Here is a 17,500-nt window from a genome sequence, read left to right as displayed (position 1 = left end):
CCTTTCTGTCCATATAAATAACACATAAAACCAACCGCTGGTTCATAGTTGGTAAAAATGATTAACTGAACCTAAAATTTTGGGGAGGAATAAAGATATTCAAGATTTAATTTTTTGTTTTCAAAATAAAGATACTAAGAAAGAGAGGTAATGTCTGATTGAGCCAATAAATGAATCGCATCGGAGCATACATGAAATCTCATTAGTTGAATTAAACTGAAGGTTTCTAGTTTTTTTCATGAGAGTTAATTTGAGCTGTTCTTTCAACTATTACTCGAATCAAGTCCATCTCATGAAGTGCTGCCTTCATATTGTTGTTTCACATCTATGTTTTATCTGTGCATTAATAATAAATATGCTTCATCTATTGCAATCGTTGTAAAATAATAAAAATCTCTTTATGAATTTAAGTTAATAAAATCATATTTTTTTCTTGGGTTTCAATAAAACAAAAAAATAATATCTCGGACTTCTAAAGTCTTTTTATATGTTTCCTCACTGTTTGGCCACTACTTGGTCACAAATGCTCAAAACACAAACCTTTTTCGACCTAAGATACTCAATTGGTTCCTTCTACAAGTCCAATCCATCAGTTTTGGGATGTCTTTATATTTCAAGATAAATTTATGAAAAAGGGAAATTTGGGTGTTGCCTATTGTATGCACAGATACCATTAAATCAACAGAAAAAAATACTTATTTGTACTTTTCTCTCATCTTTAAAGTTTGATTCTGTTAAATAACTATTCTTGAAGGAGAGCTGCTGACCTCCAGTGTACATGGCTTAGTCAAATGCATATTAAACATAAAAATTTTCCCAAAAAGCACATAAAAAAAGTCTCTCAATGGGTTAGAAAAATAGAATAATTTTGAAACTTAGATTTAAGTTAAACAAATTATTTTTCTAGTACATTACATTAAAATACTTTGTTTGGGGCAAATTTTTACCTTTAACGTGTATTTGACTTAACCATGAACACTGGAGGTCAGCAGCTGTCCTCTTGAGCGATAGAATGCATAAATCCCTTAGACAATAGTTAATTCAACAGAATTCAAACTTTGAAAATGGGAAAAAAGTATAGGTTTTTTCAGTGCAATTTATTTTGGATCTTGTTAACGCGATTGCTGCGCATTTCCTGGCATTATTCTGGCAAGGATTGGTACTCGAAAACTAAATATTTTCCATCTTTGAGTACGCCAGTGACAAGCGGATTTCATTTGAATGTTGTTTGTTGGAACTCTTGCTATTCTGGTTCAGGTTCTTGCAAAATGAATTGCTGCAACGTCCGGGAATCGAACCCGGGCCGCCCGCGTGGCAGGCGAGCATTCTACCACTGAACCAACGTTGCTGGCACATAGGGAAAGGACAATTTGTGGCTCTTTGTAACCCCCCAAACAGCCCATGACCTATGGAGAGAAGGGCAAAATGTTATCCGCAGTCGGTAGGATTCGAACCTACGCTCCCAGAGGGAATCTGATTTCTAGTCAGACGCCTTAACCACTCGGCCACGACTGCAATCCATTGATGGGGGCACATTTGGCGGCATTCTCATACAGTAGAATAACTTGGATTAGCTTAGCTTGCCACTTCACACAGGTTTGCAAGCAGCCCGGCTAGCTCAGTCGGTAGAGCATGAGACTCTTAATCTCAGGGTCGTGGGTTCGAGCCCCACGTTGGGCGACCATTCCTTTTGGTGTGTTTCCCACTTAGCTGCAACGAGTATGAGGTGCACACTCATGGACCCACCAGCAGAAAGGGCGCCATGGCTTAGTTGGTTAAAGCGCCTGTCTAGTAAACAGGAGATCCCGAGTTCGAATCTCGGTGGTGCCTCAACTTTTTTTGACCAACCCAACTGTCAAAAGAAGGCCTCTGAAAGATTTCACTGCTCACATTTTGCCCAAGATACAGGAAAAATGAAGCGAAACAAACAGTTCAACAAAATGCCGCGACCCGGGATCGAACCGGGGACCTTTAGATCTTCAGTCTAACGCTCTCCCAACTGAGCTATCACGGCCTGTGCTATGTTCTTGGCGACCCAAGCGGAAACGCAGCAGCATAGCATTTCAAAAAGAAAAAGTGGCCTGACAGACGAAAACAAACGAACAAACAGAAAAAGAGACAGGTCCTACCGAGATTTGAACTCGGATCGCTGGATTCAGAGTCCAGAGTGCTAACCATTACACCATAGGACCTTCACATCTAGCGATGTCAAGATGCACGTACAGTTTTCCAATCGTTTTCCCATTGAAAAGAAAAAGGTAAAACAACTGGAACATATTTGCAGAAACCCTGAAATTAGGGCCAAACATGACCAATCCAAAAAGCAAGTGGGCTCGTCCGGGATTTGAACCCGGGACCTCTCGCACCCTAAGCGAGAATCATACCCCTAGACCAACGAGCCAGCTGTTGAGTGGTAACAGTGCGTGTGGGTATTTATTTGACATGCCTGCGGAAGGAGACTCACCTTTGAACGAGGACCTTCAAGAAAGAAGAAGAAAAAACAGACTGTTTGGTTCCTGCCGGGATCGAACCGGCGACCTTGTCCGTGTGAAGGACACGTGATAACCACTACACTAAGGAACCTTGCTGGTAGAGAGGCAAATTCTTTGTTTGAAATATTGAGTTGTAGCAAATGTGGTATGGATCTGTCCCAACGGTGTACTACAGGGTCTCGTGGCGCAACGGATAACGCGTCTGACTACGGATCAGAAGATTGCAGGTTCGAATCCTGCCGAGATCGGATTTTTATCTTTGAACAGACTAAATGTGTATGACTGAGACACATGGCATGACATTGCATACACAGATACATGGACAATATGTTTGTTTAGCTGCCAATACTTATGTTTTGTTCACGTTGATTGCTACGCTCAACAAGAAAAAGGTGTCTGCGCCCCCGGGTGGGCTCGAACCACCAACCTTTCGGTTAACAGCCGAACGCGCTAGCCGATTGCGCCACGGAGGCAAGTTGATGATGCTGGTATCGAAATAATTGAGAAATATGCCAACATGGTTAAATAATTGTACAATTGAGAAAGCCAGTTTGGAAAATGCTTTGTTTAAGTTTGCACTGCTAAACACATCATACATCCTTCCGTTATGGTCTAGTGGTTAGGATAGCTGGCTCTCACCCAGCAGGCCCGGGTTCGATTCCCGGTAACGGAAAACTTTTTTCCCCCCTCTTGTGCGCTTGTCCAAGTGTAGTTGAGTTGGTATAGCATCGAATTTCTCGAGAGAAGAAAAGGCAATAATTGAACAAAACTTCCGACGAGGATGGGATTCGAACCCACGCGGGCAGAGCCCATTGGATTAGCAGTCCAACGCCTTAACCACTCGGCCACCTCGTCAACTAGGAGGAGTCAGGCCGAAACTTGGGAAGCCCTTGATGTTTGCATGAAAGAATGAGATCCTGGTGGTTCAGCAGTTTTTAGAGAAGAAAAAGATTTCCCACGCCGGGAGTTGAACCCGGGCCTCCTGGGTGAAAGCCAGATATCCTAGCCGTTAGACCACGTGGGATCATGTTTCCGTCCGGGATCGAACCGGAGACCTTCTGCGTGTTAGGCAGATGTGATAACCGCTACACCACGGAAACTCTGTGGTATAGTGCCAACTAAGGTGGGATGTTATGAAATCACGGAAAAGGCTGGCCTTTGTGGTATGTACACTAGAACATTTGTGCCTTTGTCACTGTCTCTAGCCGTGATCGTCTAGTGGTTAGGACCCTGCGTTGTGGCCGCAGTAACCCAGGTTCGAATCCTGGTCACGGCAGTGACAATTTTTTCCTTTCCCTGTCACATCGTGACTTTGAATTTGGAACTGGGAGCCCATGTCATGAAGAAGCGTCAGTGGTATAGTGGTGAGCATAGCTGCCTTCCAAGCAGTTGACCCGGGTTCGATTCCCGGCTGACGCAGAGCTGAATTTTTAAGCCATGGTATGTGCCGTAATTGGCCAATACTGCTTCCAAATTGTGCAACAGAGATCACCAAGCCTCCGTAGCGCAGTAGGCAGCGCGTCAGTCTCATAATCTGAAGGCCGTGAGTTCGAGCCTCACCGGGGGCAGACTTCATTTTGATCTTAATATGTCTAATGCGTGTAGTGATGGAAAGGAAAACGAAAGTTTAGGCCTACGACACCAAGTATTCCCAGGCGGTCACCCATCCAAGTACTAACTTGGCCCAATGTTGCTTAACTTCAGTGATCGGACAAGAACTGGTGCTTTCAACATGGTATGGCCGTAGACATTGATGATGGGCAATGCAACGGTATGAGTCAATCCTTTTCTGCTGCGATGGCGTAGGGATTAAGCACAAGGTACTACAAGACAAGCAGTCGGCTTCAGGGCATTAGGGGTAGCGTGGCCGAGCGGTCTAAGGCGCTGGTTTAAGGCACCAGTCCTTTCGAGGGCGTGGGTTCGAATCCCACCGCTGCCAAAGCTTTTTCCTCACTTTAGAATTATTGTTGGCTGAAGTGGCTGTTATTCGGTTTGTTTTTGTTTTGATTGTATCTCCGTCCCCTAGGCAGACTGGGGTCAATCATTTGTTTGTCTCCATACATGATGAACAGGTTTCATGAGCTATGGCAAAATGTTGCTTGGAGATGCGGGGTATCGATCCCCGTACCTCTCGCATGCTAAGCGAGCGCTCTACCATCTGAGCTACATCCCCTTCTTGCTGTTGATGTCCGAAAGCAAGTATTTGAATCTTCTGTCTCGGGAAATCAAAAGGTCGCACAGCAACTGTGGTTAAATTGACAAAGCAATTCCTCACCCGACAGCTACCTTCGATAGCTCAGTTGGTAGAGCGGTGGACTGTAGTTGTTACTCTGCGAGCAGATATCCATAGGTCGCTGGTTCAAATCCGGCTCGAAGGAACTAACCTTTTTCGTCCTTTTTTTCATATTTTCCATCGGAACACGAACACGGTGTTAGCTTTGAACACCAATGCTCAACGACATCGGTGTCAGCATCGAGTGTAACCGACATTAGAAAGCCAGGACATGATGTTGCTTAATTTTTTTCATTTTCCCTGGCGTCTATCCATTCCTCGATAGTCTAGTGGTGAGGATCTCCGCCTGTCACGTGGAAGGCCCGGGTTCGATTCCCGGTCGGGGAGAATGCAACTTTTTGACAGGACAGCTTGAGAGACATGCATTTCATCGCTCCAGCTTTATGATAGAAGGCAATTTGGTTACATAATTTACCTCCAATACCATTGAGCCCGGGTAGCTCAGTCGGTAGAGCGTTAGGCTTTTAACCTAACGGTCCAGGGTTCGAGCCCCTGCTCGGGCGCTACCCTTTTGCACAGACGTGCACTTAAATCACTTTGTCAGCAAATTAAAAGGAGTATGGCCCGTAGGGGGATCGAACCCGTGACCTTCGCGTTATTAGCACGACGCTCTAACCAACTGAGCTAACGGGCCTACACACGGTTGTTGGACTAAAAACTTTGCATTGATATAGTGTATTTGCATAGCTTGTTGCTTGTGGCTGCCTACACCGTGAGTCAACAGTCAGTTTGGCCGAGTGGTCTAAGGCGCTGCGTTCAGGTCGCAGTCCACTTCTGTGGGCGTGAGTTCGAATCTCACAGCTGACAAACTCCTTTTTCCTGTCCATTGTGTGTGCGTGCTGCTCTATTTTGGCAGCAAACCAAATATACATAAAATGTTTGACTCAACCAGACAAGGATAGCAGAGTGGCGCAGTGGAAGCGTGCTGGGCCCATAACCCAGAGGTCCGTAGATCGAAACTACGCTCTGCTAAAACCCAATTCTTTTCTTCTGTTCTGTTCTCTTTTCTTTATTTCAGACGTCAACAGGGACCACAAATGTGTCCCCGCACCCCAACACGACCCATTAGCGCAGAGGATAGCGCGTTGGACTTCTAATCCAAAGGTCCTGGGTTCGATCCCCAGATGGGTTGCAAACTGTTTTGCCAGCCAGTAAGATGTCAGGATGGCCGAGTGGTCTAAGGCGCCAGACTCAAGGCATAATCCTTGCTCTGCAATACGGAGTAGGCTCTGGAGAATTCTGGTCCTCGATGAGGGCATGGGTTCGAATCCCATTTCTGACAAACAACTTTTGGCATTAATTTTCTGCAACTGCCACCCTCCCACTCAAGGAAGTATCGCCATCAAAACGCAGAGCTAAGATTGACCACAATTGTTTGCTTGTTACACCGCACACGGGGATATAGCTCAGTGGTAGAGCATCCGGCTGCAGTCCGGCAGGTCCTTGGTTCAACTCCGAGTGTCCCCTTAGGTGAAACTTTTTTTGGTTTAGCACATTGCAACCTTGCATCCAGAAAAAAAAAGAAAGAAAAATCAAGGGCCAAACCGGGATTTGAACCCGGGACCTCCTGCACCCAAAGCAGGAATCATACCCCTAGACCATTTGGCCGCCCGGTTAGGTTAAGTCAACAGTGATTTAATACACTTGATGTAACTTTGACTGCTTTAATAAAGTCTGGCATTGAAACCAACATGATTCAGATGTTTCTCTGGATGTTGCACAGTTTTCTAATTCATATCAGACCTTTCTGTCCATATAAATAACACATAAAACCAACCGCTGGTTCATAGTTGGTAAAAATGATTAACTGAACCTAAAATTTTGGGGAGGAATAAAGATATTCAAGATTTAATTTTTTGTTTTCAAAATAAAGATACTAAGAAAGAGAGGTAATGTCTGATTGAGCCAATAAATGAATCGCATCGGAGCATACATGAAATCTCATTAGTTGAATTAAACTGAAGGTTTCTAGTTTTTTTCATGAGAGTTAATTTGAGCTGTTCTTTCAACTATTACTCGAATCAAGTCCATCTCATGAAGTGCTGCCTTCATATTGTTGTTTCACATCTATGTTTTATCTGTGCATTAATAATAAATATGCTTCATCTATTGCAATCGTTGTAAAATAATAAAAATCTCTTTATGAATTTAAGTTAATAAAATCATATTTTTTTCTTGGGTTTCAATAAAACAAAAAAATAATATCTCGGACTTCTAAAGTCTTTTTATATGTTTCCTCACTGTTTGGCCACTACTTGGTCACAAATGCTCAAAACACAAACCTTTTTCGACCTAAGATACTCAATTGGTTCCTTCTACAAGTCCAATCCATCAGTTTTGGGATGTCTTTATATTTCAAGATAAATTTATGAAAAAGGGAAATTTGGGTGTTGCCTATTGTATGCACAGATACCATTAAATCAACAGAAAAAAATACTTATTTGTACTTTTCTCTCATCTTTAAAGTTTGATTCTGTTAAATAACTATTCTTGAAGGAGAGCTGCTGACCTCCAGTGTACATGGCTTAGTCAAATGCATATTAAACATAAAAATTTTCCCAAAAAGCACATAAAAAAAGTCTCTCAATGGGTTAGAAAAATAGAATAATTTTGAAACTTAGATTTAAGTTAAACAAATTATTTTTCTAGTACATTACATTAAAATACTTTGTTTGGGGCAAATTTTTACCTTTAACGTGTATTTGACTTAACCATGAACACTGGAGGTCAGCAGCTGTCCTCTTGAGCGATAGAATGCATAAATCCCTTAGACAATAGTTAATTCAACAGAATTCAAACTTTGAAAATGGGAAAAAAGTATAGGTTTTTTCAGTGCAATTTATTTTGGATCTTGTTAACGCGATTGCTGCGCATTTCCTGGCATTATTCTGGCAAGGATTGGTACTCGAAAACTAAATATTTTCCATCTTTGAGTACGCCAGTGACAAGCGGATTTCATTTGAATGTTGTTTGTTGGAACTCTTGCTATTCTGGTTCAGGTTCTTGCAAAATGAATTGCTGCAACGTCCGGGAATCGAACCCGGGCCGCCCGCGTGGCAGGCGAGCATTCTACCACTGAACCAACGTTGCTGGCACATAGGGAAAGGACAATTTGTGGCTCTTTGTAACCCCCCAAACAGCCCATGACCTATGGAGAGAAGGGCAAAATGTTATCCGCAGTCGGTAGGATTCGAACCTACGCTCCCAGAGGGAATCTGATTTCTAGTCAGACGCCTTAACCACTCGGCCACGACTGCAATCCATTGATGGGGGCACATTTGGCGGCATTCTCATACAGTAGAATAACTTGGATTAGCTTAGCTTGCCACTTCACACAGGTTTGCAAGCAGCCCGGCTAGCTCAGTCGGTAGAGCATGAGACTCTTAATCTCAGGGTCGTGGGTTCGAGCCCCACGTTGGGCGACCATTCCTTTTGGTGTGTTTCCCACTTAGCTGCAACGAGTATGAGGTGCACACTCATGGACCCACCAGCAGAAAGGGCGCCATGGCTTAGTTGGTTAAAGCGCCTGTCTAGTAAACAGGAGATCCCGAGTTCGAATCTCGGTGGTGCCTCAACTTTTTTTGACCAACCCAACTGTCAAAAGAAGGCCTCTGAAAGATTTCACTGCTCACATTTTGCCCAAGATACAGGAAAAATGAAGCGAAACAAACAGTTCAACAAAATGCCGCGACCCGGGATCGAACCGGGGACCTTTAGATCTTCAGTCTAACGCTCTCCCAACTGAGCTATCACGGCCTGTGCTATGTTCTTGGCGACCCAAGCGGAAACGCAGCAGCATAGCATTTCAAAAAGAAAAAGTGGCCTGACAGACGAAAACAAACGAACAAACAGAAAAAGAGACAGGTCCTACCGAGATTTGAACTCGGATCGCTGGATTCAGAGTCCAGAGTGCTAACCATTACACCATAGGACCTTCACATCTAGCGATGTCAAGATGCACGTACAGTTTTCCAATCGTTTTCCCATTGAAAAGAAAAAGGTAAAACAACTGGAACATATTTGCAGAAACCCTGAAATTAGGGCCAAACATGACCAATCCAAAAAGCAAGTGGGCTCGTCCGGGATTTGAACCCGGGACCTCTCGCACCCTAAGCGAGAATCATACCCCTAGACCAACGAGCCAGCTGTTGAGTGGTAACAGTGCGTGTGGGTATTTATTTGACATGCCTGCGGAAGGAGACTCACCTTTGAACGAGGACCTTCAAGAAAGAAGAAGAAAAAACAGACTGTTTGGTTCCTGCCGGGATCGAACCGGCGACCTTGTCCGTGTGAAGGACACGTGATAACCACTACACTAAGGAACCTTGCTGGTAGAGAGGCAAATTCTTTGTTTGAAATATTGAGTTGTAGCAAATGTGGTATGGATCTGTCCCAACGGTGTACTACAGGGTCTCGTGGCGCAACGGATAACGCGTCTGACTACGGATCAGAAGATTGCAGGTTCGAATCCTGCCGAGATCGGATTTTTATCTTTGAACAGACTAAATGTGTATGACTGAGACACATGGCATGACATTGCATACACAGATACATGGACAATATGTTTGTTTAGCTGCCAATACTTATGTTTTGTTCACGTTGATTGCTACGCTCAACAAGAAAAAGGTGTCTGCGCCCCCGGGTGGGCTCGAACCACCAACCTTTCGGTTAACAGCCGAACGCGCTAGCCGATTGCGCCACGGAGGCAAGTTGATGATGCTGGTATCGAAATAATTGAGAAATATGCCAACATGGTTAAATAATTGTACAATTGAGAAAGCCAGTTTGGAAAATGCTTTGTTTAAGTTTGCACTGCTAAACACATCATACATCCTTCCGTTATGGTCTAGTGGTTAGGATAGCTGGCTCTCACCCAGCAGGCCCGGGTTCGATTCCCGGTAACGGAAAACTTTTTTCCCCCCTCTTGTGCGCTTGTCCAAGTGTAGTTGAGTTGGTATAGCATCGAATTTCTCGAGAGAAGAAAAGGCAATAATTGAACAAAACTTCCGACGAGGATGGGATTCGAACCCACGCGGGCAGAGCCCATTGGATTAGCAGTCCAACGCCTTAACCACTCGGCCACCTCGTCAACTAGGAGGAGTCAGGCCGAAACTTGGGAAGCCCTTGATGTTTGCATGAAAGAATGAGATCCTGGTGGTTCAGCAGTTTTTAGAGAAGAAAAAGATTTCCCACGCCGGGAGTTGAACCCGGGCCTCCTGGGTGAAAGCCAGATATCCTAGCCGTTAGACCACGTGGGATCATGTTTCCGTCCGGGATCGAACCGGAGACCTTCTGCGTGTTAGGCAGATGTGATAACCGCTACACCACGGAAACTCTGTGGTATAGTGCCAACTAAGGTGGGATGTTATGAAATCACGGAAAAGGCTGGCCTTTGTGGTATGTACACTAGAACATTTGTGCCTTTGTCACTGTCTCTAGCCGTGATCGTCTAGTGGTTAGGACCCTGCGTTGTGGCCGCAGTAACCCAGGTTCGAATCCTGGTCACGGCAGTGACAATTTTTTCCTTTCCCTGTCACATCGTGACTTTGAATTTGGAACTGGGAGCCCATGTCATGAAGAAGCGTCAGTGGTATAGTGGTGAGCATAGCTGCCTTCCAAGCAGTTGACCCGGGTTCGATTCCCGGCTGACGCAGAGCTGAATTTTTAAGCCATGGTATGTGCCGTAATTGGCCAATACTGCTTCCAAATTGTGCAACAGAGATCACCAAGCCTCCGTAGCGCAGTAGGCAGCGCGTCAGTCTCATAATCTGAAGGCCGTGAGTTCGAGCCTCACCGGGGGCAGACTTCATTTTGATCTTAATATGTCTAATGCGTGTAGTGATGGAAAGGAAAACGAAAGTTTAGGCCTACGACACCAAGTATTCCCAGGCGGTCACCCATCCAAGTACTAACTTGGCCCAATGTTGCTTAACTTCAGTGATCGGACGAGAACTGGTGCTTTCAACATGGTATGGCCGTAGACATTGATGATGGGCAATGCAACGGAATGAGTCAATCCTTTTCTGCTGCGATGGCGTAGGGATTAAGCACAAGGTACTACAAGACAAGCAGTCGGCTTCAGGGCATTAGGGGTAGCGTGGCCGAGCGGTCTAAGGCGCTGGTTTAAGGCACCAGTCCTTTCGAGGGCGTGGGTTCGAATCCCACCGCTGCCAAAGCTTTTTCCTCACTTTAGAATTATTGTTGGCTGAAGTGGCTGTTATTCGGTTTGTTTTTGTTTTGATTGTATCTCCGTCCCCTAGGCAGACTGGGGTCAATCATTTGTTTGTCTCCATACATGATGAACAGGTTTCATGAGCTATGGCAAAATGTTGCTTGGAGATGCGGGGTATCGATCCCCGTACCTCTCGCATGCTAAGCGAGCGCTCTACCATCTGAGCTACATCCCCTTCTTGCTGTTGATGTCCGAAAGCAAGTATTTGAATCTTCTGTCTCGGGAAATCAAAAGGTCGCACAGCAACTGTGGTTAAATTGACAAAGCAATTCCTCACCCGACAGCTACCTTCGATAGCTCAGTTGGTAGAGCGGTGGACTGTAGTTGTTACTCTGCGAGCAGATATCCATAGGTCGCTGGTTCAAATCCGGCTCGAAGGAACTAACCTTTTTCGTCCTTTTTTTCATATTTTCCATCGGAACACGAACACGGTGTTAGCTTTGAACACCAATGCTCAACGACATCGGTGTCAGCATCGAGTGTAACCGACATTAGAAAGCCAGGACATGATGTTGCTTAATTTTTTTCATTTTCCCTGGCGTCTATCCATTCCTCGATAGTCTAGTGGTGAGGATCTCCGCCTGTCACGTGGAAGGCCCGGGTTCGATTCCCGGTCGGGGAGAATGCAACTTTTTGACAGGACAGCTTGAGAGACATGCATTTCATCGCTCCAGCTTTATGATAGAAGGCAATTTGGTTACATAATTTACCTCCAATACCATTGAGCCCGGGTAGCTCAGTCGGTAGAGCGTTAGGCTTTTAACCTAACGGTCCAGGGTTCGAGCCCCTGCTCGGGCGCTACCCTTTTGCACAGACGTGCACTTAAATCACTTTGTCAGCAAATTAAAAGGAGTATGGCCCGTAGGGGGATCGAACCCGTGACCTTCGCGTTATTAGCACGACGCTCTAACCAACTGAGCTAACGGGCCTACACACGGTTGTTGGACTAAAAACTTTGCATTGATATAGTGTATTTGCATAGCTTGTTGCTTGTGGCTGCCTACACCGTGAGTCAACAGTCAGTTTGGCCGAGTGGTCTAAGGCGCTGCGTTCAGGTCGCAGTCCACTTCTGTGGGCGTGAGTTCGAATCTCACAGCTGACAAACTCCTTTTTCCTGTCCATTGTGTGTGCGTGCTGCTCTATTTTGGCAGCAAACCAAATATACATAAAATGTTTGACTCAACCAGACAAGGATAGCAGAGTGGCGCAGTGGAAGCGTGCTGGGCCCATAACCCAGAGGTCCGTAGATCGAAACTACGCTCTGCTAAAACCCAATTCTTTTCTTCTGTTCTGTTCTCTTTTCTTTATTTCAGACGTCAACAGGGACCACAAATGTGTCCCCGCACCCCAACACGACCCATTAGCGCAGAGGATAGCGCGTTGGACTTCTAATCCAAAGGTCCTGGGTTCGATCCCCAGATGGGTTGCAAACTGTTTTGCCAGCCAGTAAGATGTCAGGATGGCCGAGTGGTCTAAGGCGCCAGACTCAAGGCATAATCCTTGCTCTGCAATACGGAGTAGGCTCTGGAGAATTCTGGTCCTCGATGAGGGCATGGGTTCGAATCCCATTTCTGACAAACAACTTTTGGCATTAATTTTCTGCAACTGCCACCCTCCCACTCAAGGAAGTATCGCCATCAAAACGCAGAGCTAAGATTGACCACAATTGTTTGCTTGTTACACCGCACACGGGGATATAGCTCAGTGGTAGAGCATCCGGCTGCAGTCCGGCAGGTCCTTGGTTCAACTCCGAGTGTCCCCTTAGGTGAAACTTTTTTTGGTTTAGCACATTGCAACCTTGCATCCAGAAAAAAAAAGAAAGAAAAATCAAGGGCCAAACCGGGATTTGAACCCGGGACCTCCTGCACCCAAAGCAGGAATCATACCCCTAGACCATTTGGCCGCCCGGTTAGGTTAAGTCAACAGTGATTTAATACACTTGATGTAACTTTGACTGCTTTAATAAAGTCTGGCATTGAAACCAACATGATTCAGATGTTTCTCTGGATGTTGCACAGTTTTCTAATTCATATCAGACCTTTCTGTCCATATAAATAACACATAAAACCAACCGCTGGTTCATAGTTGGTAAAAATGATTAACTGAACCTAAAATTTTGGGGAGGAATAAAGATATTCAAGATTTAATTTTTTGTTTTCAAAATAAAGATACTAAGAAAGAGAGGTAATGTCTGATTGAGCCAATAAATGAATCGCATCGGAGCATACATGAAATCTCATTAGTTGAATTAAACTGAAGGTTTCTAGTTTTTTTCATGAGAGTTAATTTGAGCTGTTCTTTCAACTATTACTCGAATCAAGTCCATCTCATGAAGTGCTGCCTTCATATTGTTGTTTCACATCTATGTTTTATCTGTGCATTAATAATAAATATGCTTCATCTATTGCAATCGTTGTAAAATAATAAAAATCTCTTTATGAATTTAAGTTAATAAAATCATATTTTTTTCTTGGGTTTCAATAAAACAAAAAAATAATATCTCGGACTTCTAAAGTCTTTTTATATGTTTCCTCACTGTTTGGCCACTACTTGGTCACAAATGCTCAAAACACAAACCTTTTTCGACCTAAGATACTCAATTGGTTCCTTCTACAAGTCCAATCCATCAGTTTTGGGATGTCTTTATATTTCAAGATAAATTTATGAAAAAGGGAAATTTGGGTGTTGCCTATTGTATGCACAGATACCATTAAATCAACAGAAAAAAATACTTATTTGTACTTTTCTCTCATCTTTAAAGTTTGATTCTGTTAAATAACTATTCTTGAAGGAGAGCTGCTGACCTCCAGTGTACATGGCTTAGTCAAATGCATATTAAACATAAAAATTTTCCCAAAAAGCACATAAAAAAAGTCTCTCAATGGGTTAGAAAAATAGAATAATTTTGAAACTTAGATTTAAGTTAAACAAATTATTTTTCTAGTACATTACATTAAAATACTTTGTTTGGGGCAAATTTTTACCTTTAACGTGTATTTGACTTAACCATGAACACTGGAGGTCAGCAGCTGTCCTCTTGAGCGATAGAATGCATAAATCCCTTAGACAATAGTTAATTCAACAGAATTCAAACTTTGAAAATGGGAAAAAAGTATAGGTTTTTTCAGTGCAATTTATTTTGGATCTTGTTAACGCGATTGCTGCGCATTTCCTGGCATTATTCTGGCAAGGATTGGTACTCGAAAACTAAATATTTTCCATCTTTGAGTACGCCAGTGACAAGCGGATTTCATTTGAATGTTGTTTGTTGGAACTCTTGCTATTCTGGTTCAGGTTCTTGCAAAATGAATTGCTGCAACGTCCGGGAATCGAACCCGGGCCGCCCGCGTGGCAGGCGAGCATTCTACCACTGAACCAACGTTGCTGGCACATAGGGAAAGGACAATTTGTGGCTCTTTGTAACCCCCCAAACAGCCCATGACCTATGGAGAGAAGGGCAAAATGTTATCCGCAGTCGGTAGGATTCGAACCTACGCTCCCAGAGGGAATCTGATTTCTAGTCAGACGCCTTAACCACTCGGCCACGACTGCAATCCATTGATGGGGGCACATTTGGCGGCATTCTCATACAGTAGAATAACTTGGATTAGCTTAGCTTGCCACTTCACACAGGTTTGCAAGCAGCCCGGCTAGCTCAGTCGGTAGAGCATGAGACTCTTAATCTCAGGGTCGTGGGTTCGAGCCCCACGTTGGGCGACCATTCCTTTTGGTGTGTTTCCCACTTAGCTGCAACGAGTATGAGGTGCACACTCATGGACCCACCAGCAGAAAGGGCGCCATGGCTTAGTTGGTTAAAGCGCCTGTCTAGTAAACAGGAGATCCCGAGTTCGAATCTCGGTGGTGCCTCAACTTTTTTTGACCAACCCAACTGTCAAAAGAAGGCCTCTGAAAGATTTCACTGCTCACATTTTGCCCAAGATACAGGAAAAATGAAGCGAAACAAACAGTTCAACAAAATGCCGCGACCCGGGATCGAACCGGGGACCTTTAGATCTTCAGTCTAACGCTCTCCCAACTGAGCTATCACGGCCTGTGCTATGTTCTTGGCGACCCAAGCGGAAACGCAGCAGCATAGCATTTCAAAAAGAAAAAGTGGCCTGACAGACGAAAACAAACGAACAAACAGAAAAAGAGACAGGTCCTACCGAGATTTGAACTCGGATCGCTGGATTCAGAGTCCAGAGTGCTAACCATTACACCATAGGACCTTCACATCTAGCGATGTCAAGATGCACGTACAGTTTTCCAATCGTTTTCCCATTGAAAAGAAAAAGGTAAAACAACTGGAACATATTTGCAGAAACCCTGAAATTAGGGCCAAACATGACCAATCCAAAAAGCAAGTGGGCTCGTCCGGGATTTGAACCCGGGACCTCTCGCACCCTAAGCGAGAATCATACCCCTAGACCAACGAGCCAGCTGTTGAGTGGTAACAGTGCGTGTGGGTATTTATTTGACATGCCTGCGGAAGGAGACTCACCTTTGAACGAGGACCTTCAAGAAAGAAGAAGAAAAAACAGACTGTTTGGTTCCTGCCGGGATCGAACCGGCGACCTTGTCCGTGTGAAGGACACGTGATAACCACTACACTAAGGAACCTTGCTGGTAGAGAGGCAAATTCTTTGTTTGAAATATTGAGTTGTAGCAAATGTGGTATGGATCTGTCCCAACGGTGTACTACAGGGTCTCGTGGCGCAACGGATAACGCGTCTGACTACGGATCAGAAGATTGCAGGTTCGAATCCTGCCGAGATCGGATTTTTATCTTTGAACAGACTAAATGTGTATGACTGAGACACATGGCATGACATTGCATACACAGATACATGGACAATATGTTTGTTTAGCTGCCAATACTTATGTTTTGTTCACGTTGATTGCTACGCTCAACAAGAAAAAGGTGTCTGCGCCCCCGGGTGGGCTCGAACCACCAACCTTTCGGTTAACAGCCGAACGCGCTAGCCGATTGCGCCACGGAGGCAAGTTGATGATGCTGGTATCGAAATAATTGAGAAATATGCCAACATGGTTAAATAATTGTACAATTGAGAAAGCCAGTTTGGAAAATGCTTTGTTTAAGTTTGCACTGCTAAACACATCATACATCCTTCCGTTATGGTCTAGTGGTTAGGATAGCTGGCTCTCACCCAGCAGGCCCGGGATCGATTCCCGGTAACGGAAAACTTTTTTCCCCCCTCTTGTGCGCTTGTCCAAGTGTAGTTGAGTTGGTATAGCATCGAATTTCTCGAGAGAAGAAAAGGCAATAATTGAACAAAACTTCCGACGAGGATGGGATTCGAACCCACGCGGGCAGAGCCCATTGGATTAGCAGTCCAACGCCTTAACCACTCGGCCACCTCGTCAACTAGGAGGAGTCAGGCCGAAACTTGGGAAGCCCTTGATGTTTGCATGAAAGAATGAGATCCTGGTGGTTCAGCAGTTTTTAGAGAAGAAAAAGATTTCCCACGCCGGGAGTTGAACCCGGGCCTCCTGGGTGAAAGCCAGATATCCTAGCCGTTAGACCACGTGGGATCATGTTTCCGTCCGGGATCGAACCGGAGACCTTCTGCGTGTTAGGCAGATGTGATAACCGCTACACCACGGAAACTCTGTGGTATAGTGCCAACTAAGGTGGGATGTTATGAAATCACGGAAAAGGCTGGCCTTTGTGGTATGTACACTAGAACATTTGTGCCTTTGTCACTGTCTCTAGCCGTGATCGTCTAGTGGTTAGGACCCTGCGTTGTGGCCGCAGTAACCCAGGTTCGAATCCTGGTCACGGCAGTGACAATTTTTTCCTTTCCCTGTCACATCGTGACTTTGAATTTGGAACTGGGAGCCCATGTCATGAAGAAGCGTCAGTGGTATAGTGGTGAGCATAGCTGCCTTCCAAGCAGTTGACCCGGGTTCGATTCCCGGCTGACGCAGAGCTGAATTTTTAAGCCATGGTATGTGCCGTAATTGGCCAATACTGCTTCCAAATTGTGCAACAGAGATCACCAAGCCTCCGTAGCGCAGTAGGCAGCGCGTCAGTCTCATAATCTGAAGGCCGTGAGTTCGAGCCTCACCGGGGGCAGACTTCATTTTGATCTTAATATGTCTAATGCGTGTAGTGATGGAAAGGAAAACGAAAGTTTAGGCCTACGACACCAAGTATTCCCAGGCGGTCACCCATCCAAGTACTAACTTGGCCCAATGTTGCTTAACTTCAGTGATCGGACAAGAACTGGTGCTTTCAACATGGTATGGCCGTAGACATTGATGATGGGCAATGCAACGGTATGAGTCAATCCTTTTCTGCTGCGATGGCGTAGGGATTAAGCACAAGGTACTACAAGACAAGCAGTCGGCTTCAGGGCATTAGGGGTAGCGTGGCCGAGCGGTCTAAGGCGCTGGTTTAAGGCACCAGTCCTTTCGAGGGCGTGGGTTCGAATCCCACCGCTGCCAAAGCTTTTTCCTCAC

At 44.8% G+C, this 17,500-nt stretch overlaps 74 non-coding genes across 74 annotated transcripts; 38 read left to right on the top strand and 36 right to left on the bottom strand.

The window, feature by feature from the left end:
• Window positions 1–1,433: 1,433 nt before the first annotated feature.
• TRNAS-AGA (transfer RNA serine (anticodon AGA)) lies at window positions 1,434–1,515 on the bottom strand. The gene has a single exon. It is a non-coding gene; the product is annotated as a tRNA-Ser (tRNA).
• Window positions 1,516–1,607: 92 nt separating this feature from the next.
• On the top strand, window positions 1,608–1,680 carry TRNAK-CUU (transfer RNA lysine (anticodon CUU)). The gene has a single exon. It is a non-coding gene; the product is annotated as a tRNA-Lys (tRNA).
• A 76-nt stretch (window positions 1,681–1,756) lies between these two features.
• Window positions 1,757–1,830, top strand: TRNAT-AGU (transfer RNA threonine (anticodon AGU)). The gene has a single exon. It is a non-coding gene; the product is annotated as a tRNA-Thr (tRNA).
• A 111-nt stretch (window positions 1,831–1,941) lies between these two features.
• On the bottom strand, window positions 1,942–2,014 carry TRNAF-GAA (transfer RNA phenylalanine (anticodon GAA)). Its single transcript has one exon. It is a non-coding gene; the product is annotated as a tRNA-Phe (tRNA).
• A 106-nt stretch (window positions 2,015–2,120) lies between these two features.
• On the bottom strand, window positions 2,121–2,192 carry TRNAQ-CUG (transfer RNA glutamine (anticodon CUG)). The gene has a single exon. It is a non-coding gene; the product is annotated as a tRNA-Gln (tRNA).
• Window positions 2,193–2,329: 137 nt separating this feature from the next.
• Window positions 2,330–2,401, bottom strand: TRNAP-AGG (transfer RNA proline (anticodon AGG)). Its single transcript has one exon. It is a non-coding gene; the product is annotated as a tRNA-Pro (tRNA).
• A 109-nt stretch (window positions 2,402–2,510) lies between these two features.
• On the bottom strand, window positions 2,511–2,583 carry TRNAV-CAC (transfer RNA valine (anticodon CAC)). The gene has a single exon. It is a non-coding gene; the product is annotated as a tRNA-Val (tRNA).
• An 84-nt stretch (window positions 2,584–2,667) lies between these two features.
• Window positions 2,668–2,740, top strand: TRNAR-ACG (transfer RNA arginine (anticodon ACG)). Its single transcript has one exon. It is a non-coding gene; the product is annotated as a tRNA-Arg (tRNA).
• A 151-nt stretch (window positions 2,741–2,891) lies between these two features.
• Window positions 2,892–2,965, bottom strand: TRNAN-GUU (transfer RNA asparagine (anticodon GUU)). The gene has a single exon. It is a non-coding gene; the product is annotated as a tRNA-Asn (tRNA).
• A 128-nt stretch (window positions 2,966–3,093) lies between these two features.
• TRNAE-CUC (transfer RNA glutamic acid (anticodon CUC)) lies at window positions 3,094–3,165 on the top strand. Its single transcript has one exon. It is a non-coding gene; the product is annotated as a tRNA-Glu (tRNA).
• Window positions 3,166–3,265: 100 nt separating this feature from the next.
• TRNAS-GCU (transfer RNA serine (anticodon GCU)) lies at window positions 3,266–3,347 on the bottom strand. Its single transcript has one exon. It is a non-coding gene; the product is annotated as a tRNA-Ser (tRNA).
• Window positions 3,348–3,444: 97 nt separating this feature from the next.
• TRNAE-UUC (transfer RNA glutamic acid (anticodon UUC)) lies at window positions 3,445–3,516 on the bottom strand. Its single transcript has one exon. It is a non-coding gene; the product is annotated as a tRNA-Glu (tRNA).
• Window positions 3,517–3,519: 3 nt separating this feature from the next.
• Window positions 3,520–3,592, bottom strand: TRNAV-AAC (transfer RNA valine (anticodon AAC)). The gene has a single exon. It is a non-coding gene; the product is annotated as a tRNA-Val (tRNA).
• A 104-nt stretch (window positions 3,593–3,696) lies between these two features.
• Window positions 3,697–3,768, top strand: TRNAH-GUG (transfer RNA histidin (anticodon GUG)). The gene has a single exon. It is a non-coding gene; the product is annotated as a tRNA-His (tRNA).
• A 71-nt stretch (window positions 3,769–3,839) lies between these two features.
• On the top strand, window positions 3,840–3,911 carry TRNAG-UCC (transfer RNA glycine (anticodon UCC)). The gene has a single exon. It is a non-coding gene; the product is annotated as a tRNA-Gly (tRNA).
• Window positions 3,912–3,987: 76 nt separating this feature from the next.
• TRNAM-CAU (transfer RNA methionine (anticodon CAU)) lies at window positions 3,988–4,060 on the top strand. Its single transcript has one exon. It is a non-coding gene; the product is annotated as a tRNA-Met (tRNA).
• Window positions 4,061–4,122: 62 nt separating this feature from the next.
• On the bottom strand, window positions 4,123–4,241 carry LOC145320439 (5S ribosomal RNA). Its single transcript, XR_013880223.1, has one exon. It is a non-coding gene; the product is annotated as a 5S ribosomal RNA (ribosomal RNA).
• Window positions 4,242–4,349: 108 nt separating this feature from the next.
• On the top strand, window positions 4,350–4,431 carry TRNAL-AAG (transfer RNA leucine (anticodon AAG)). The gene has a single exon. It is a non-coding gene; the product is annotated as a tRNA-Leu (tRNA).
• A 161-nt stretch (window positions 4,432–4,592) lies between these two features.
• TRNAA-AGC (transfer RNA alanine (anticodon AGC)) lies at window positions 4,593–4,665 on the bottom strand. The gene has a single exon. It is a non-coding gene; the product is annotated as a tRNA-Ala (tRNA).
• Window positions 4,666–4,777: 112 nt separating this feature from the next.
• On the top strand, window positions 4,778–4,870 carry TRNAY-GUA (transfer RNA tyrosine (anticodon GUA)). Its single transcript has 2 exons — window positions 4,778–4,814; window positions 4,835–4,870. It is a non-coding gene; the product is annotated as a tRNA-Tyr (tRNA).
• Window positions 4,871–5,040: 170 nt separating this feature from the next.
• TRNAD-GUC (transfer RNA aspartic acid (anticodon GUC)) lies at window positions 5,041–5,112 on the top strand. Its single transcript has one exon. It is a non-coding gene; the product is annotated as a tRNA-Asp (tRNA).
• A 103-nt stretch (window positions 5,113–5,215) lies between these two features.
• Window positions 5,216–5,288, top strand: TRNAK-UUU (transfer RNA lysine (anticodon UUU)). Its single transcript has one exon. It is a non-coding gene; the product is annotated as a tRNA-Lys (tRNA).
• Window positions 5,289–5,345: 57 nt separating this feature from the next.
• TRNAI-AAU (transfer RNA isoleucine (anticodon AAU)) lies at window positions 5,346–5,419 on the bottom strand. The gene has a single exon. It is a non-coding gene; the product is annotated as a tRNA-Ile (tRNA).
• Window positions 5,420–5,508: 89 nt separating this feature from the next.
• Window positions 5,509–5,592, top strand: TRNAL-CAG (transfer RNA leucine (anticodon CAG)). Its single transcript has one exon. It is a non-coding gene; the product is annotated as a tRNA-Leu (tRNA).
• A 252-nt stretch (window positions 5,593–5,844) lies between these two features.
• Window positions 5,845–5,917, top strand: TRNAR-UCU (transfer RNA arginine (anticodon UCU)). The gene has a single exon. It is a non-coding gene; the product is annotated as a tRNA-Arg (tRNA).
• A 26-nt stretch (window positions 5,918–5,943) lies between these two features.
• On the top strand, window positions 5,944–6,067 carry TRNAL-CAA (transfer RNA leucine (anticodon CAA)). The gene is made up of 2 exons: window positions 5,944–5,981; window positions 6,023–6,067. It is a non-coding gene; the product is annotated as a tRNA-Leu (tRNA).
• A 113-nt stretch (window positions 6,068–6,180) lies between these two features.
• TRNAC-GCA (transfer RNA cysteine (anticodon GCA)) lies at window positions 6,181–6,252 on the top strand. Its single transcript has one exon. It is a non-coding gene; the product is annotated as a tRNA-Cys (tRNA).
• Window positions 6,253–6,321: 69 nt separating this feature from the next.
• Window positions 6,322–6,393, bottom strand: TRNAP-UGG (transfer RNA proline (anticodon UGG)). The gene has a single exon. It is a non-coding gene; the product is annotated as a tRNA-Pro (tRNA).
• Window positions 6,394–7,960: 1,567 nt separating this feature from the next.
• TRNAS-AGA (transfer RNA serine (anticodon AGA)) lies at window positions 7,961–8,042 on the bottom strand. The gene has a single exon. It is a non-coding gene; the product is annotated as a tRNA-Ser (tRNA).
• A 92-nt stretch (window positions 8,043–8,134) lies between these two features.
• Window positions 8,135–8,207, top strand: TRNAK-CUU (transfer RNA lysine (anticodon CUU)). Its single transcript has one exon. It is a non-coding gene; the product is annotated as a tRNA-Lys (tRNA).
• A 76-nt stretch (window positions 8,208–8,283) lies between these two features.
• TRNAT-AGU (transfer RNA threonine (anticodon AGU)) lies at window positions 8,284–8,357 on the top strand. The gene has a single exon. It is a non-coding gene; the product is annotated as a tRNA-Thr (tRNA).
• Window positions 8,358–8,468: 111 nt separating this feature from the next.
• TRNAF-GAA (transfer RNA phenylalanine (anticodon GAA)) lies at window positions 8,469–8,541 on the bottom strand. The gene has a single exon. It is a non-coding gene; the product is annotated as a tRNA-Phe (tRNA).
• A 106-nt stretch (window positions 8,542–8,647) lies between these two features.
• TRNAQ-CUG (transfer RNA glutamine (anticodon CUG)) lies at window positions 8,648–8,719 on the bottom strand. The gene has a single exon. It is a non-coding gene; the product is annotated as a tRNA-Gln (tRNA).
• A 137-nt stretch (window positions 8,720–8,856) lies between these two features.
• Window positions 8,857–8,928, bottom strand: TRNAP-AGG (transfer RNA proline (anticodon AGG)). The gene has a single exon. It is a non-coding gene; the product is annotated as a tRNA-Pro (tRNA).
• A 109-nt stretch (window positions 8,929–9,037) lies between these two features.
• Window positions 9,038–9,110, bottom strand: TRNAV-CAC (transfer RNA valine (anticodon CAC)). Its single transcript has one exon. It is a non-coding gene; the product is annotated as a tRNA-Val (tRNA).
• Window positions 9,111–9,194: 84 nt separating this feature from the next.
• TRNAR-ACG (transfer RNA arginine (anticodon ACG)) lies at window positions 9,195–9,267 on the top strand. Its single transcript has one exon. It is a non-coding gene; the product is annotated as a tRNA-Arg (tRNA).
• Window positions 9,268–9,418: 151 nt separating this feature from the next.
• On the bottom strand, window positions 9,419–9,492 carry TRNAN-GUU (transfer RNA asparagine (anticodon GUU)). The gene has a single exon. It is a non-coding gene; the product is annotated as a tRNA-Asn (tRNA).
• A 128-nt stretch (window positions 9,493–9,620) lies between these two features.
• On the top strand, window positions 9,621–9,692 carry TRNAE-CUC (transfer RNA glutamic acid (anticodon CUC)). The gene has a single exon. It is a non-coding gene; the product is annotated as a tRNA-Glu (tRNA).
• Window positions 9,693–9,792: 100 nt separating this feature from the next.
• On the bottom strand, window positions 9,793–9,874 carry TRNAS-GCU (transfer RNA serine (anticodon GCU)). Its single transcript has one exon. It is a non-coding gene; the product is annotated as a tRNA-Ser (tRNA).
• A 97-nt stretch (window positions 9,875–9,971) lies between these two features.
• Window positions 9,972–10,043, bottom strand: TRNAE-UUC (transfer RNA glutamic acid (anticodon UUC)). Its single transcript has one exon. It is a non-coding gene; the product is annotated as a tRNA-Glu (tRNA).
• Window positions 10,044–10,046: 3 nt separating this feature from the next.
• On the bottom strand, window positions 10,047–10,119 carry TRNAV-AAC (transfer RNA valine (anticodon AAC)). Its single transcript has one exon. It is a non-coding gene; the product is annotated as a tRNA-Val (tRNA).
• A 104-nt stretch (window positions 10,120–10,223) lies between these two features.
• Window positions 10,224–10,295, top strand: TRNAH-GUG (transfer RNA histidin (anticodon GUG)). Its single transcript has one exon. It is a non-coding gene; the product is annotated as a tRNA-His (tRNA).
• Window positions 10,296–10,366: 71 nt separating this feature from the next.
• Window positions 10,367–10,438, top strand: TRNAG-UCC (transfer RNA glycine (anticodon UCC)). Its single transcript has one exon. It is a non-coding gene; the product is annotated as a tRNA-Gly (tRNA).
• Window positions 10,439–10,514: 76 nt separating this feature from the next.
• Window positions 10,515–10,587, top strand: TRNAM-CAU (transfer RNA methionine (anticodon CAU)). Its single transcript has one exon. It is a non-coding gene; the product is annotated as a tRNA-Met (tRNA).
• Window positions 10,588–10,649: 62 nt separating this feature from the next.
• On the bottom strand, window positions 10,650–10,768 carry LOC145320425 (5S ribosomal RNA). The gene has a single exon (XR_013880210.1). It is a non-coding gene; the product is annotated as a 5S ribosomal RNA (ribosomal RNA).
• Window positions 10,769–10,876: 108 nt separating this feature from the next.
• On the top strand, window positions 10,877–10,958 carry TRNAL-AAG (transfer RNA leucine (anticodon AAG)). The gene has a single exon. It is a non-coding gene; the product is annotated as a tRNA-Leu (tRNA).
• A 161-nt stretch (window positions 10,959–11,119) lies between these two features.
• Window positions 11,120–11,192, bottom strand: TRNAA-AGC (transfer RNA alanine (anticodon AGC)). Its single transcript has one exon. It is a non-coding gene; the product is annotated as a tRNA-Ala (tRNA).
• Window positions 11,193–11,304: 112 nt separating this feature from the next.
• TRNAY-GUA (transfer RNA tyrosine (anticodon GUA)) lies at window positions 11,305–11,397 on the top strand. The gene is made up of 2 exons: window positions 11,305–11,341; window positions 11,362–11,397. It is a non-coding gene; the product is annotated as a tRNA-Tyr (tRNA).
• A 170-nt stretch (window positions 11,398–11,567) lies between these two features.
• Window positions 11,568–11,639, top strand: TRNAD-GUC (transfer RNA aspartic acid (anticodon GUC)). Its single transcript has one exon. It is a non-coding gene; the product is annotated as a tRNA-Asp (tRNA).
• Window positions 11,640–11,742: 103 nt separating this feature from the next.
• Window positions 11,743–11,815, top strand: TRNAK-UUU (transfer RNA lysine (anticodon UUU)). The gene has a single exon. It is a non-coding gene; the product is annotated as a tRNA-Lys (tRNA).
• Window positions 11,816–11,872: 57 nt separating this feature from the next.
• TRNAI-AAU (transfer RNA isoleucine (anticodon AAU)) lies at window positions 11,873–11,946 on the bottom strand. Its single transcript has one exon. It is a non-coding gene; the product is annotated as a tRNA-Ile (tRNA).
• An 89-nt stretch (window positions 11,947–12,035) lies between these two features.
• Window positions 12,036–12,119, top strand: TRNAL-CAG (transfer RNA leucine (anticodon CAG)). The gene has a single exon. It is a non-coding gene; the product is annotated as a tRNA-Leu (tRNA).
• A 252-nt stretch (window positions 12,120–12,371) lies between these two features.
• On the top strand, window positions 12,372–12,444 carry TRNAR-UCU (transfer RNA arginine (anticodon UCU)). Its single transcript has one exon. It is a non-coding gene; the product is annotated as a tRNA-Arg (tRNA).
• A 26-nt stretch (window positions 12,445–12,470) lies between these two features.
• Window positions 12,471–12,594, top strand: TRNAL-CAA (transfer RNA leucine (anticodon CAA)). The gene is made up of 2 exons: window positions 12,471–12,508; window positions 12,550–12,594. It is a non-coding gene; the product is annotated as a tRNA-Leu (tRNA).
• Window positions 12,595–12,707: 113 nt separating this feature from the next.
• On the top strand, window positions 12,708–12,779 carry TRNAC-GCA (transfer RNA cysteine (anticodon GCA)). The gene has a single exon. It is a non-coding gene; the product is annotated as a tRNA-Cys (tRNA).
• A 69-nt stretch (window positions 12,780–12,848) lies between these two features.
• On the bottom strand, window positions 12,849–12,920 carry TRNAP-UGG (transfer RNA proline (anticodon UGG)). Its single transcript has one exon. It is a non-coding gene; the product is annotated as a tRNA-Pro (tRNA).
• Window positions 12,921–14,487: 1,567 nt separating this feature from the next.
• TRNAS-AGA (transfer RNA serine (anticodon AGA)) lies at window positions 14,488–14,569 on the bottom strand. Its single transcript has one exon. It is a non-coding gene; the product is annotated as a tRNA-Ser (tRNA).
• Window positions 14,570–14,661: 92 nt separating this feature from the next.
• TRNAK-CUU (transfer RNA lysine (anticodon CUU)) lies at window positions 14,662–14,734 on the top strand. The gene has a single exon. It is a non-coding gene; the product is annotated as a tRNA-Lys (tRNA).
• Window positions 14,735–14,810: 76 nt separating this feature from the next.
• Window positions 14,811–14,884, top strand: TRNAT-AGU (transfer RNA threonine (anticodon AGU)). The gene has a single exon. It is a non-coding gene; the product is annotated as a tRNA-Thr (tRNA).
• Window positions 14,885–14,995: 111 nt separating this feature from the next.
• Window positions 14,996–15,068, bottom strand: TRNAF-GAA (transfer RNA phenylalanine (anticodon GAA)). The gene has a single exon. It is a non-coding gene; the product is annotated as a tRNA-Phe (tRNA).
• Window positions 15,069–15,174: 106 nt separating this feature from the next.
• Window positions 15,175–15,246, bottom strand: TRNAQ-CUG (transfer RNA glutamine (anticodon CUG)). The gene has a single exon. It is a non-coding gene; the product is annotated as a tRNA-Gln (tRNA).
• A 137-nt stretch (window positions 15,247–15,383) lies between these two features.
• On the bottom strand, window positions 15,384–15,455 carry TRNAP-AGG (transfer RNA proline (anticodon AGG)). Its single transcript has one exon. It is a non-coding gene; the product is annotated as a tRNA-Pro (tRNA).
• Window positions 15,456–15,564: 109 nt separating this feature from the next.
• On the bottom strand, window positions 15,565–15,637 carry TRNAV-CAC (transfer RNA valine (anticodon CAC)). The gene has a single exon. It is a non-coding gene; the product is annotated as a tRNA-Val (tRNA).
• Window positions 15,638–15,721: 84 nt separating this feature from the next.
• On the top strand, window positions 15,722–15,794 carry TRNAR-ACG (transfer RNA arginine (anticodon ACG)). The gene has a single exon. It is a non-coding gene; the product is annotated as a tRNA-Arg (tRNA).
• A 151-nt stretch (window positions 15,795–15,945) lies between these two features.
• On the bottom strand, window positions 15,946–16,019 carry TRNAN-GUU (transfer RNA asparagine (anticodon GUU)). The gene has a single exon. It is a non-coding gene; the product is annotated as a tRNA-Asn (tRNA).
• A 128-nt stretch (window positions 16,020–16,147) lies between these two features.
• TRNAE-CUC (transfer RNA glutamic acid (anticodon CUC)) lies at window positions 16,148–16,219 on the top strand. Its single transcript has one exon. It is a non-coding gene; the product is annotated as a tRNA-Glu (tRNA).
• Window positions 16,220–16,319: 100 nt separating this feature from the next.
• On the bottom strand, window positions 16,320–16,401 carry TRNAS-GCU (transfer RNA serine (anticodon GCU)). The gene has a single exon. It is a non-coding gene; the product is annotated as a tRNA-Ser (tRNA).
• Window positions 16,402–16,498: 97 nt separating this feature from the next.
• Window positions 16,499–16,570, bottom strand: TRNAE-UUC (transfer RNA glutamic acid (anticodon UUC)). The gene has a single exon. It is a non-coding gene; the product is annotated as a tRNA-Glu (tRNA).
• A 3-nt stretch (window positions 16,571–16,573) lies between these two features.
• On the bottom strand, window positions 16,574–16,646 carry TRNAV-AAC (transfer RNA valine (anticodon AAC)). Its single transcript has one exon. It is a non-coding gene; the product is annotated as a tRNA-Val (tRNA).
• A 104-nt stretch (window positions 16,647–16,750) lies between these two features.
• Window positions 16,751–16,822, top strand: TRNAH-GUG (transfer RNA histidin (anticodon GUG)). The gene has a single exon. It is a non-coding gene; the product is annotated as a tRNA-His (tRNA).
• A 71-nt stretch (window positions 16,823–16,893) lies between these two features.
• On the top strand, window positions 16,894–16,965 carry TRNAG-UCC (transfer RNA glycine (anticodon UCC)). The gene has a single exon. It is a non-coding gene; the product is annotated as a tRNA-Gly (tRNA).
• A 76-nt stretch (window positions 16,966–17,041) lies between these two features.
• Window positions 17,042–17,114, top strand: TRNAM-CAU (transfer RNA methionine (anticodon CAU)). Its single transcript has one exon. It is a non-coding gene; the product is annotated as a tRNA-Met (tRNA).
• A 62-nt stretch (window positions 17,115–17,176) lies between these two features.
• On the bottom strand, window positions 17,177–17,295 carry LOC145320437 (5S ribosomal RNA). Its single transcript, XR_013880221.1, has one exon. It is a non-coding gene; the product is annotated as a 5S ribosomal RNA (ribosomal RNA).
• Window positions 17,296–17,403: 108 nt separating this feature from the next.
• TRNAL-AAG (transfer RNA leucine (anticodon AAG)) lies at window positions 17,404–17,485 on the top strand. Its single transcript has one exon. It is a non-coding gene; the product is annotated as a tRNA-Leu (tRNA).
• Window positions 17,486–17,500: the final 15 nt, after the last annotated feature.

This window comes from Acartia tonsa, chromosome 5 (assembly GCF_053477335.1).
Source record: "Acartia tonsa isolate MP-2025a chromosome 5, ASM5347733v1, whole genome shotgun sequence".
NCBI classification, from domain to species: Eukaryota; Metazoa; Arthropoda; class Copepoda; order Calanoida; family Acartiidae; genus Acartia; species Acartia tonsa.
This window is presented reverse-complemented; position numbering and strand designations above follow the sequence as displayed.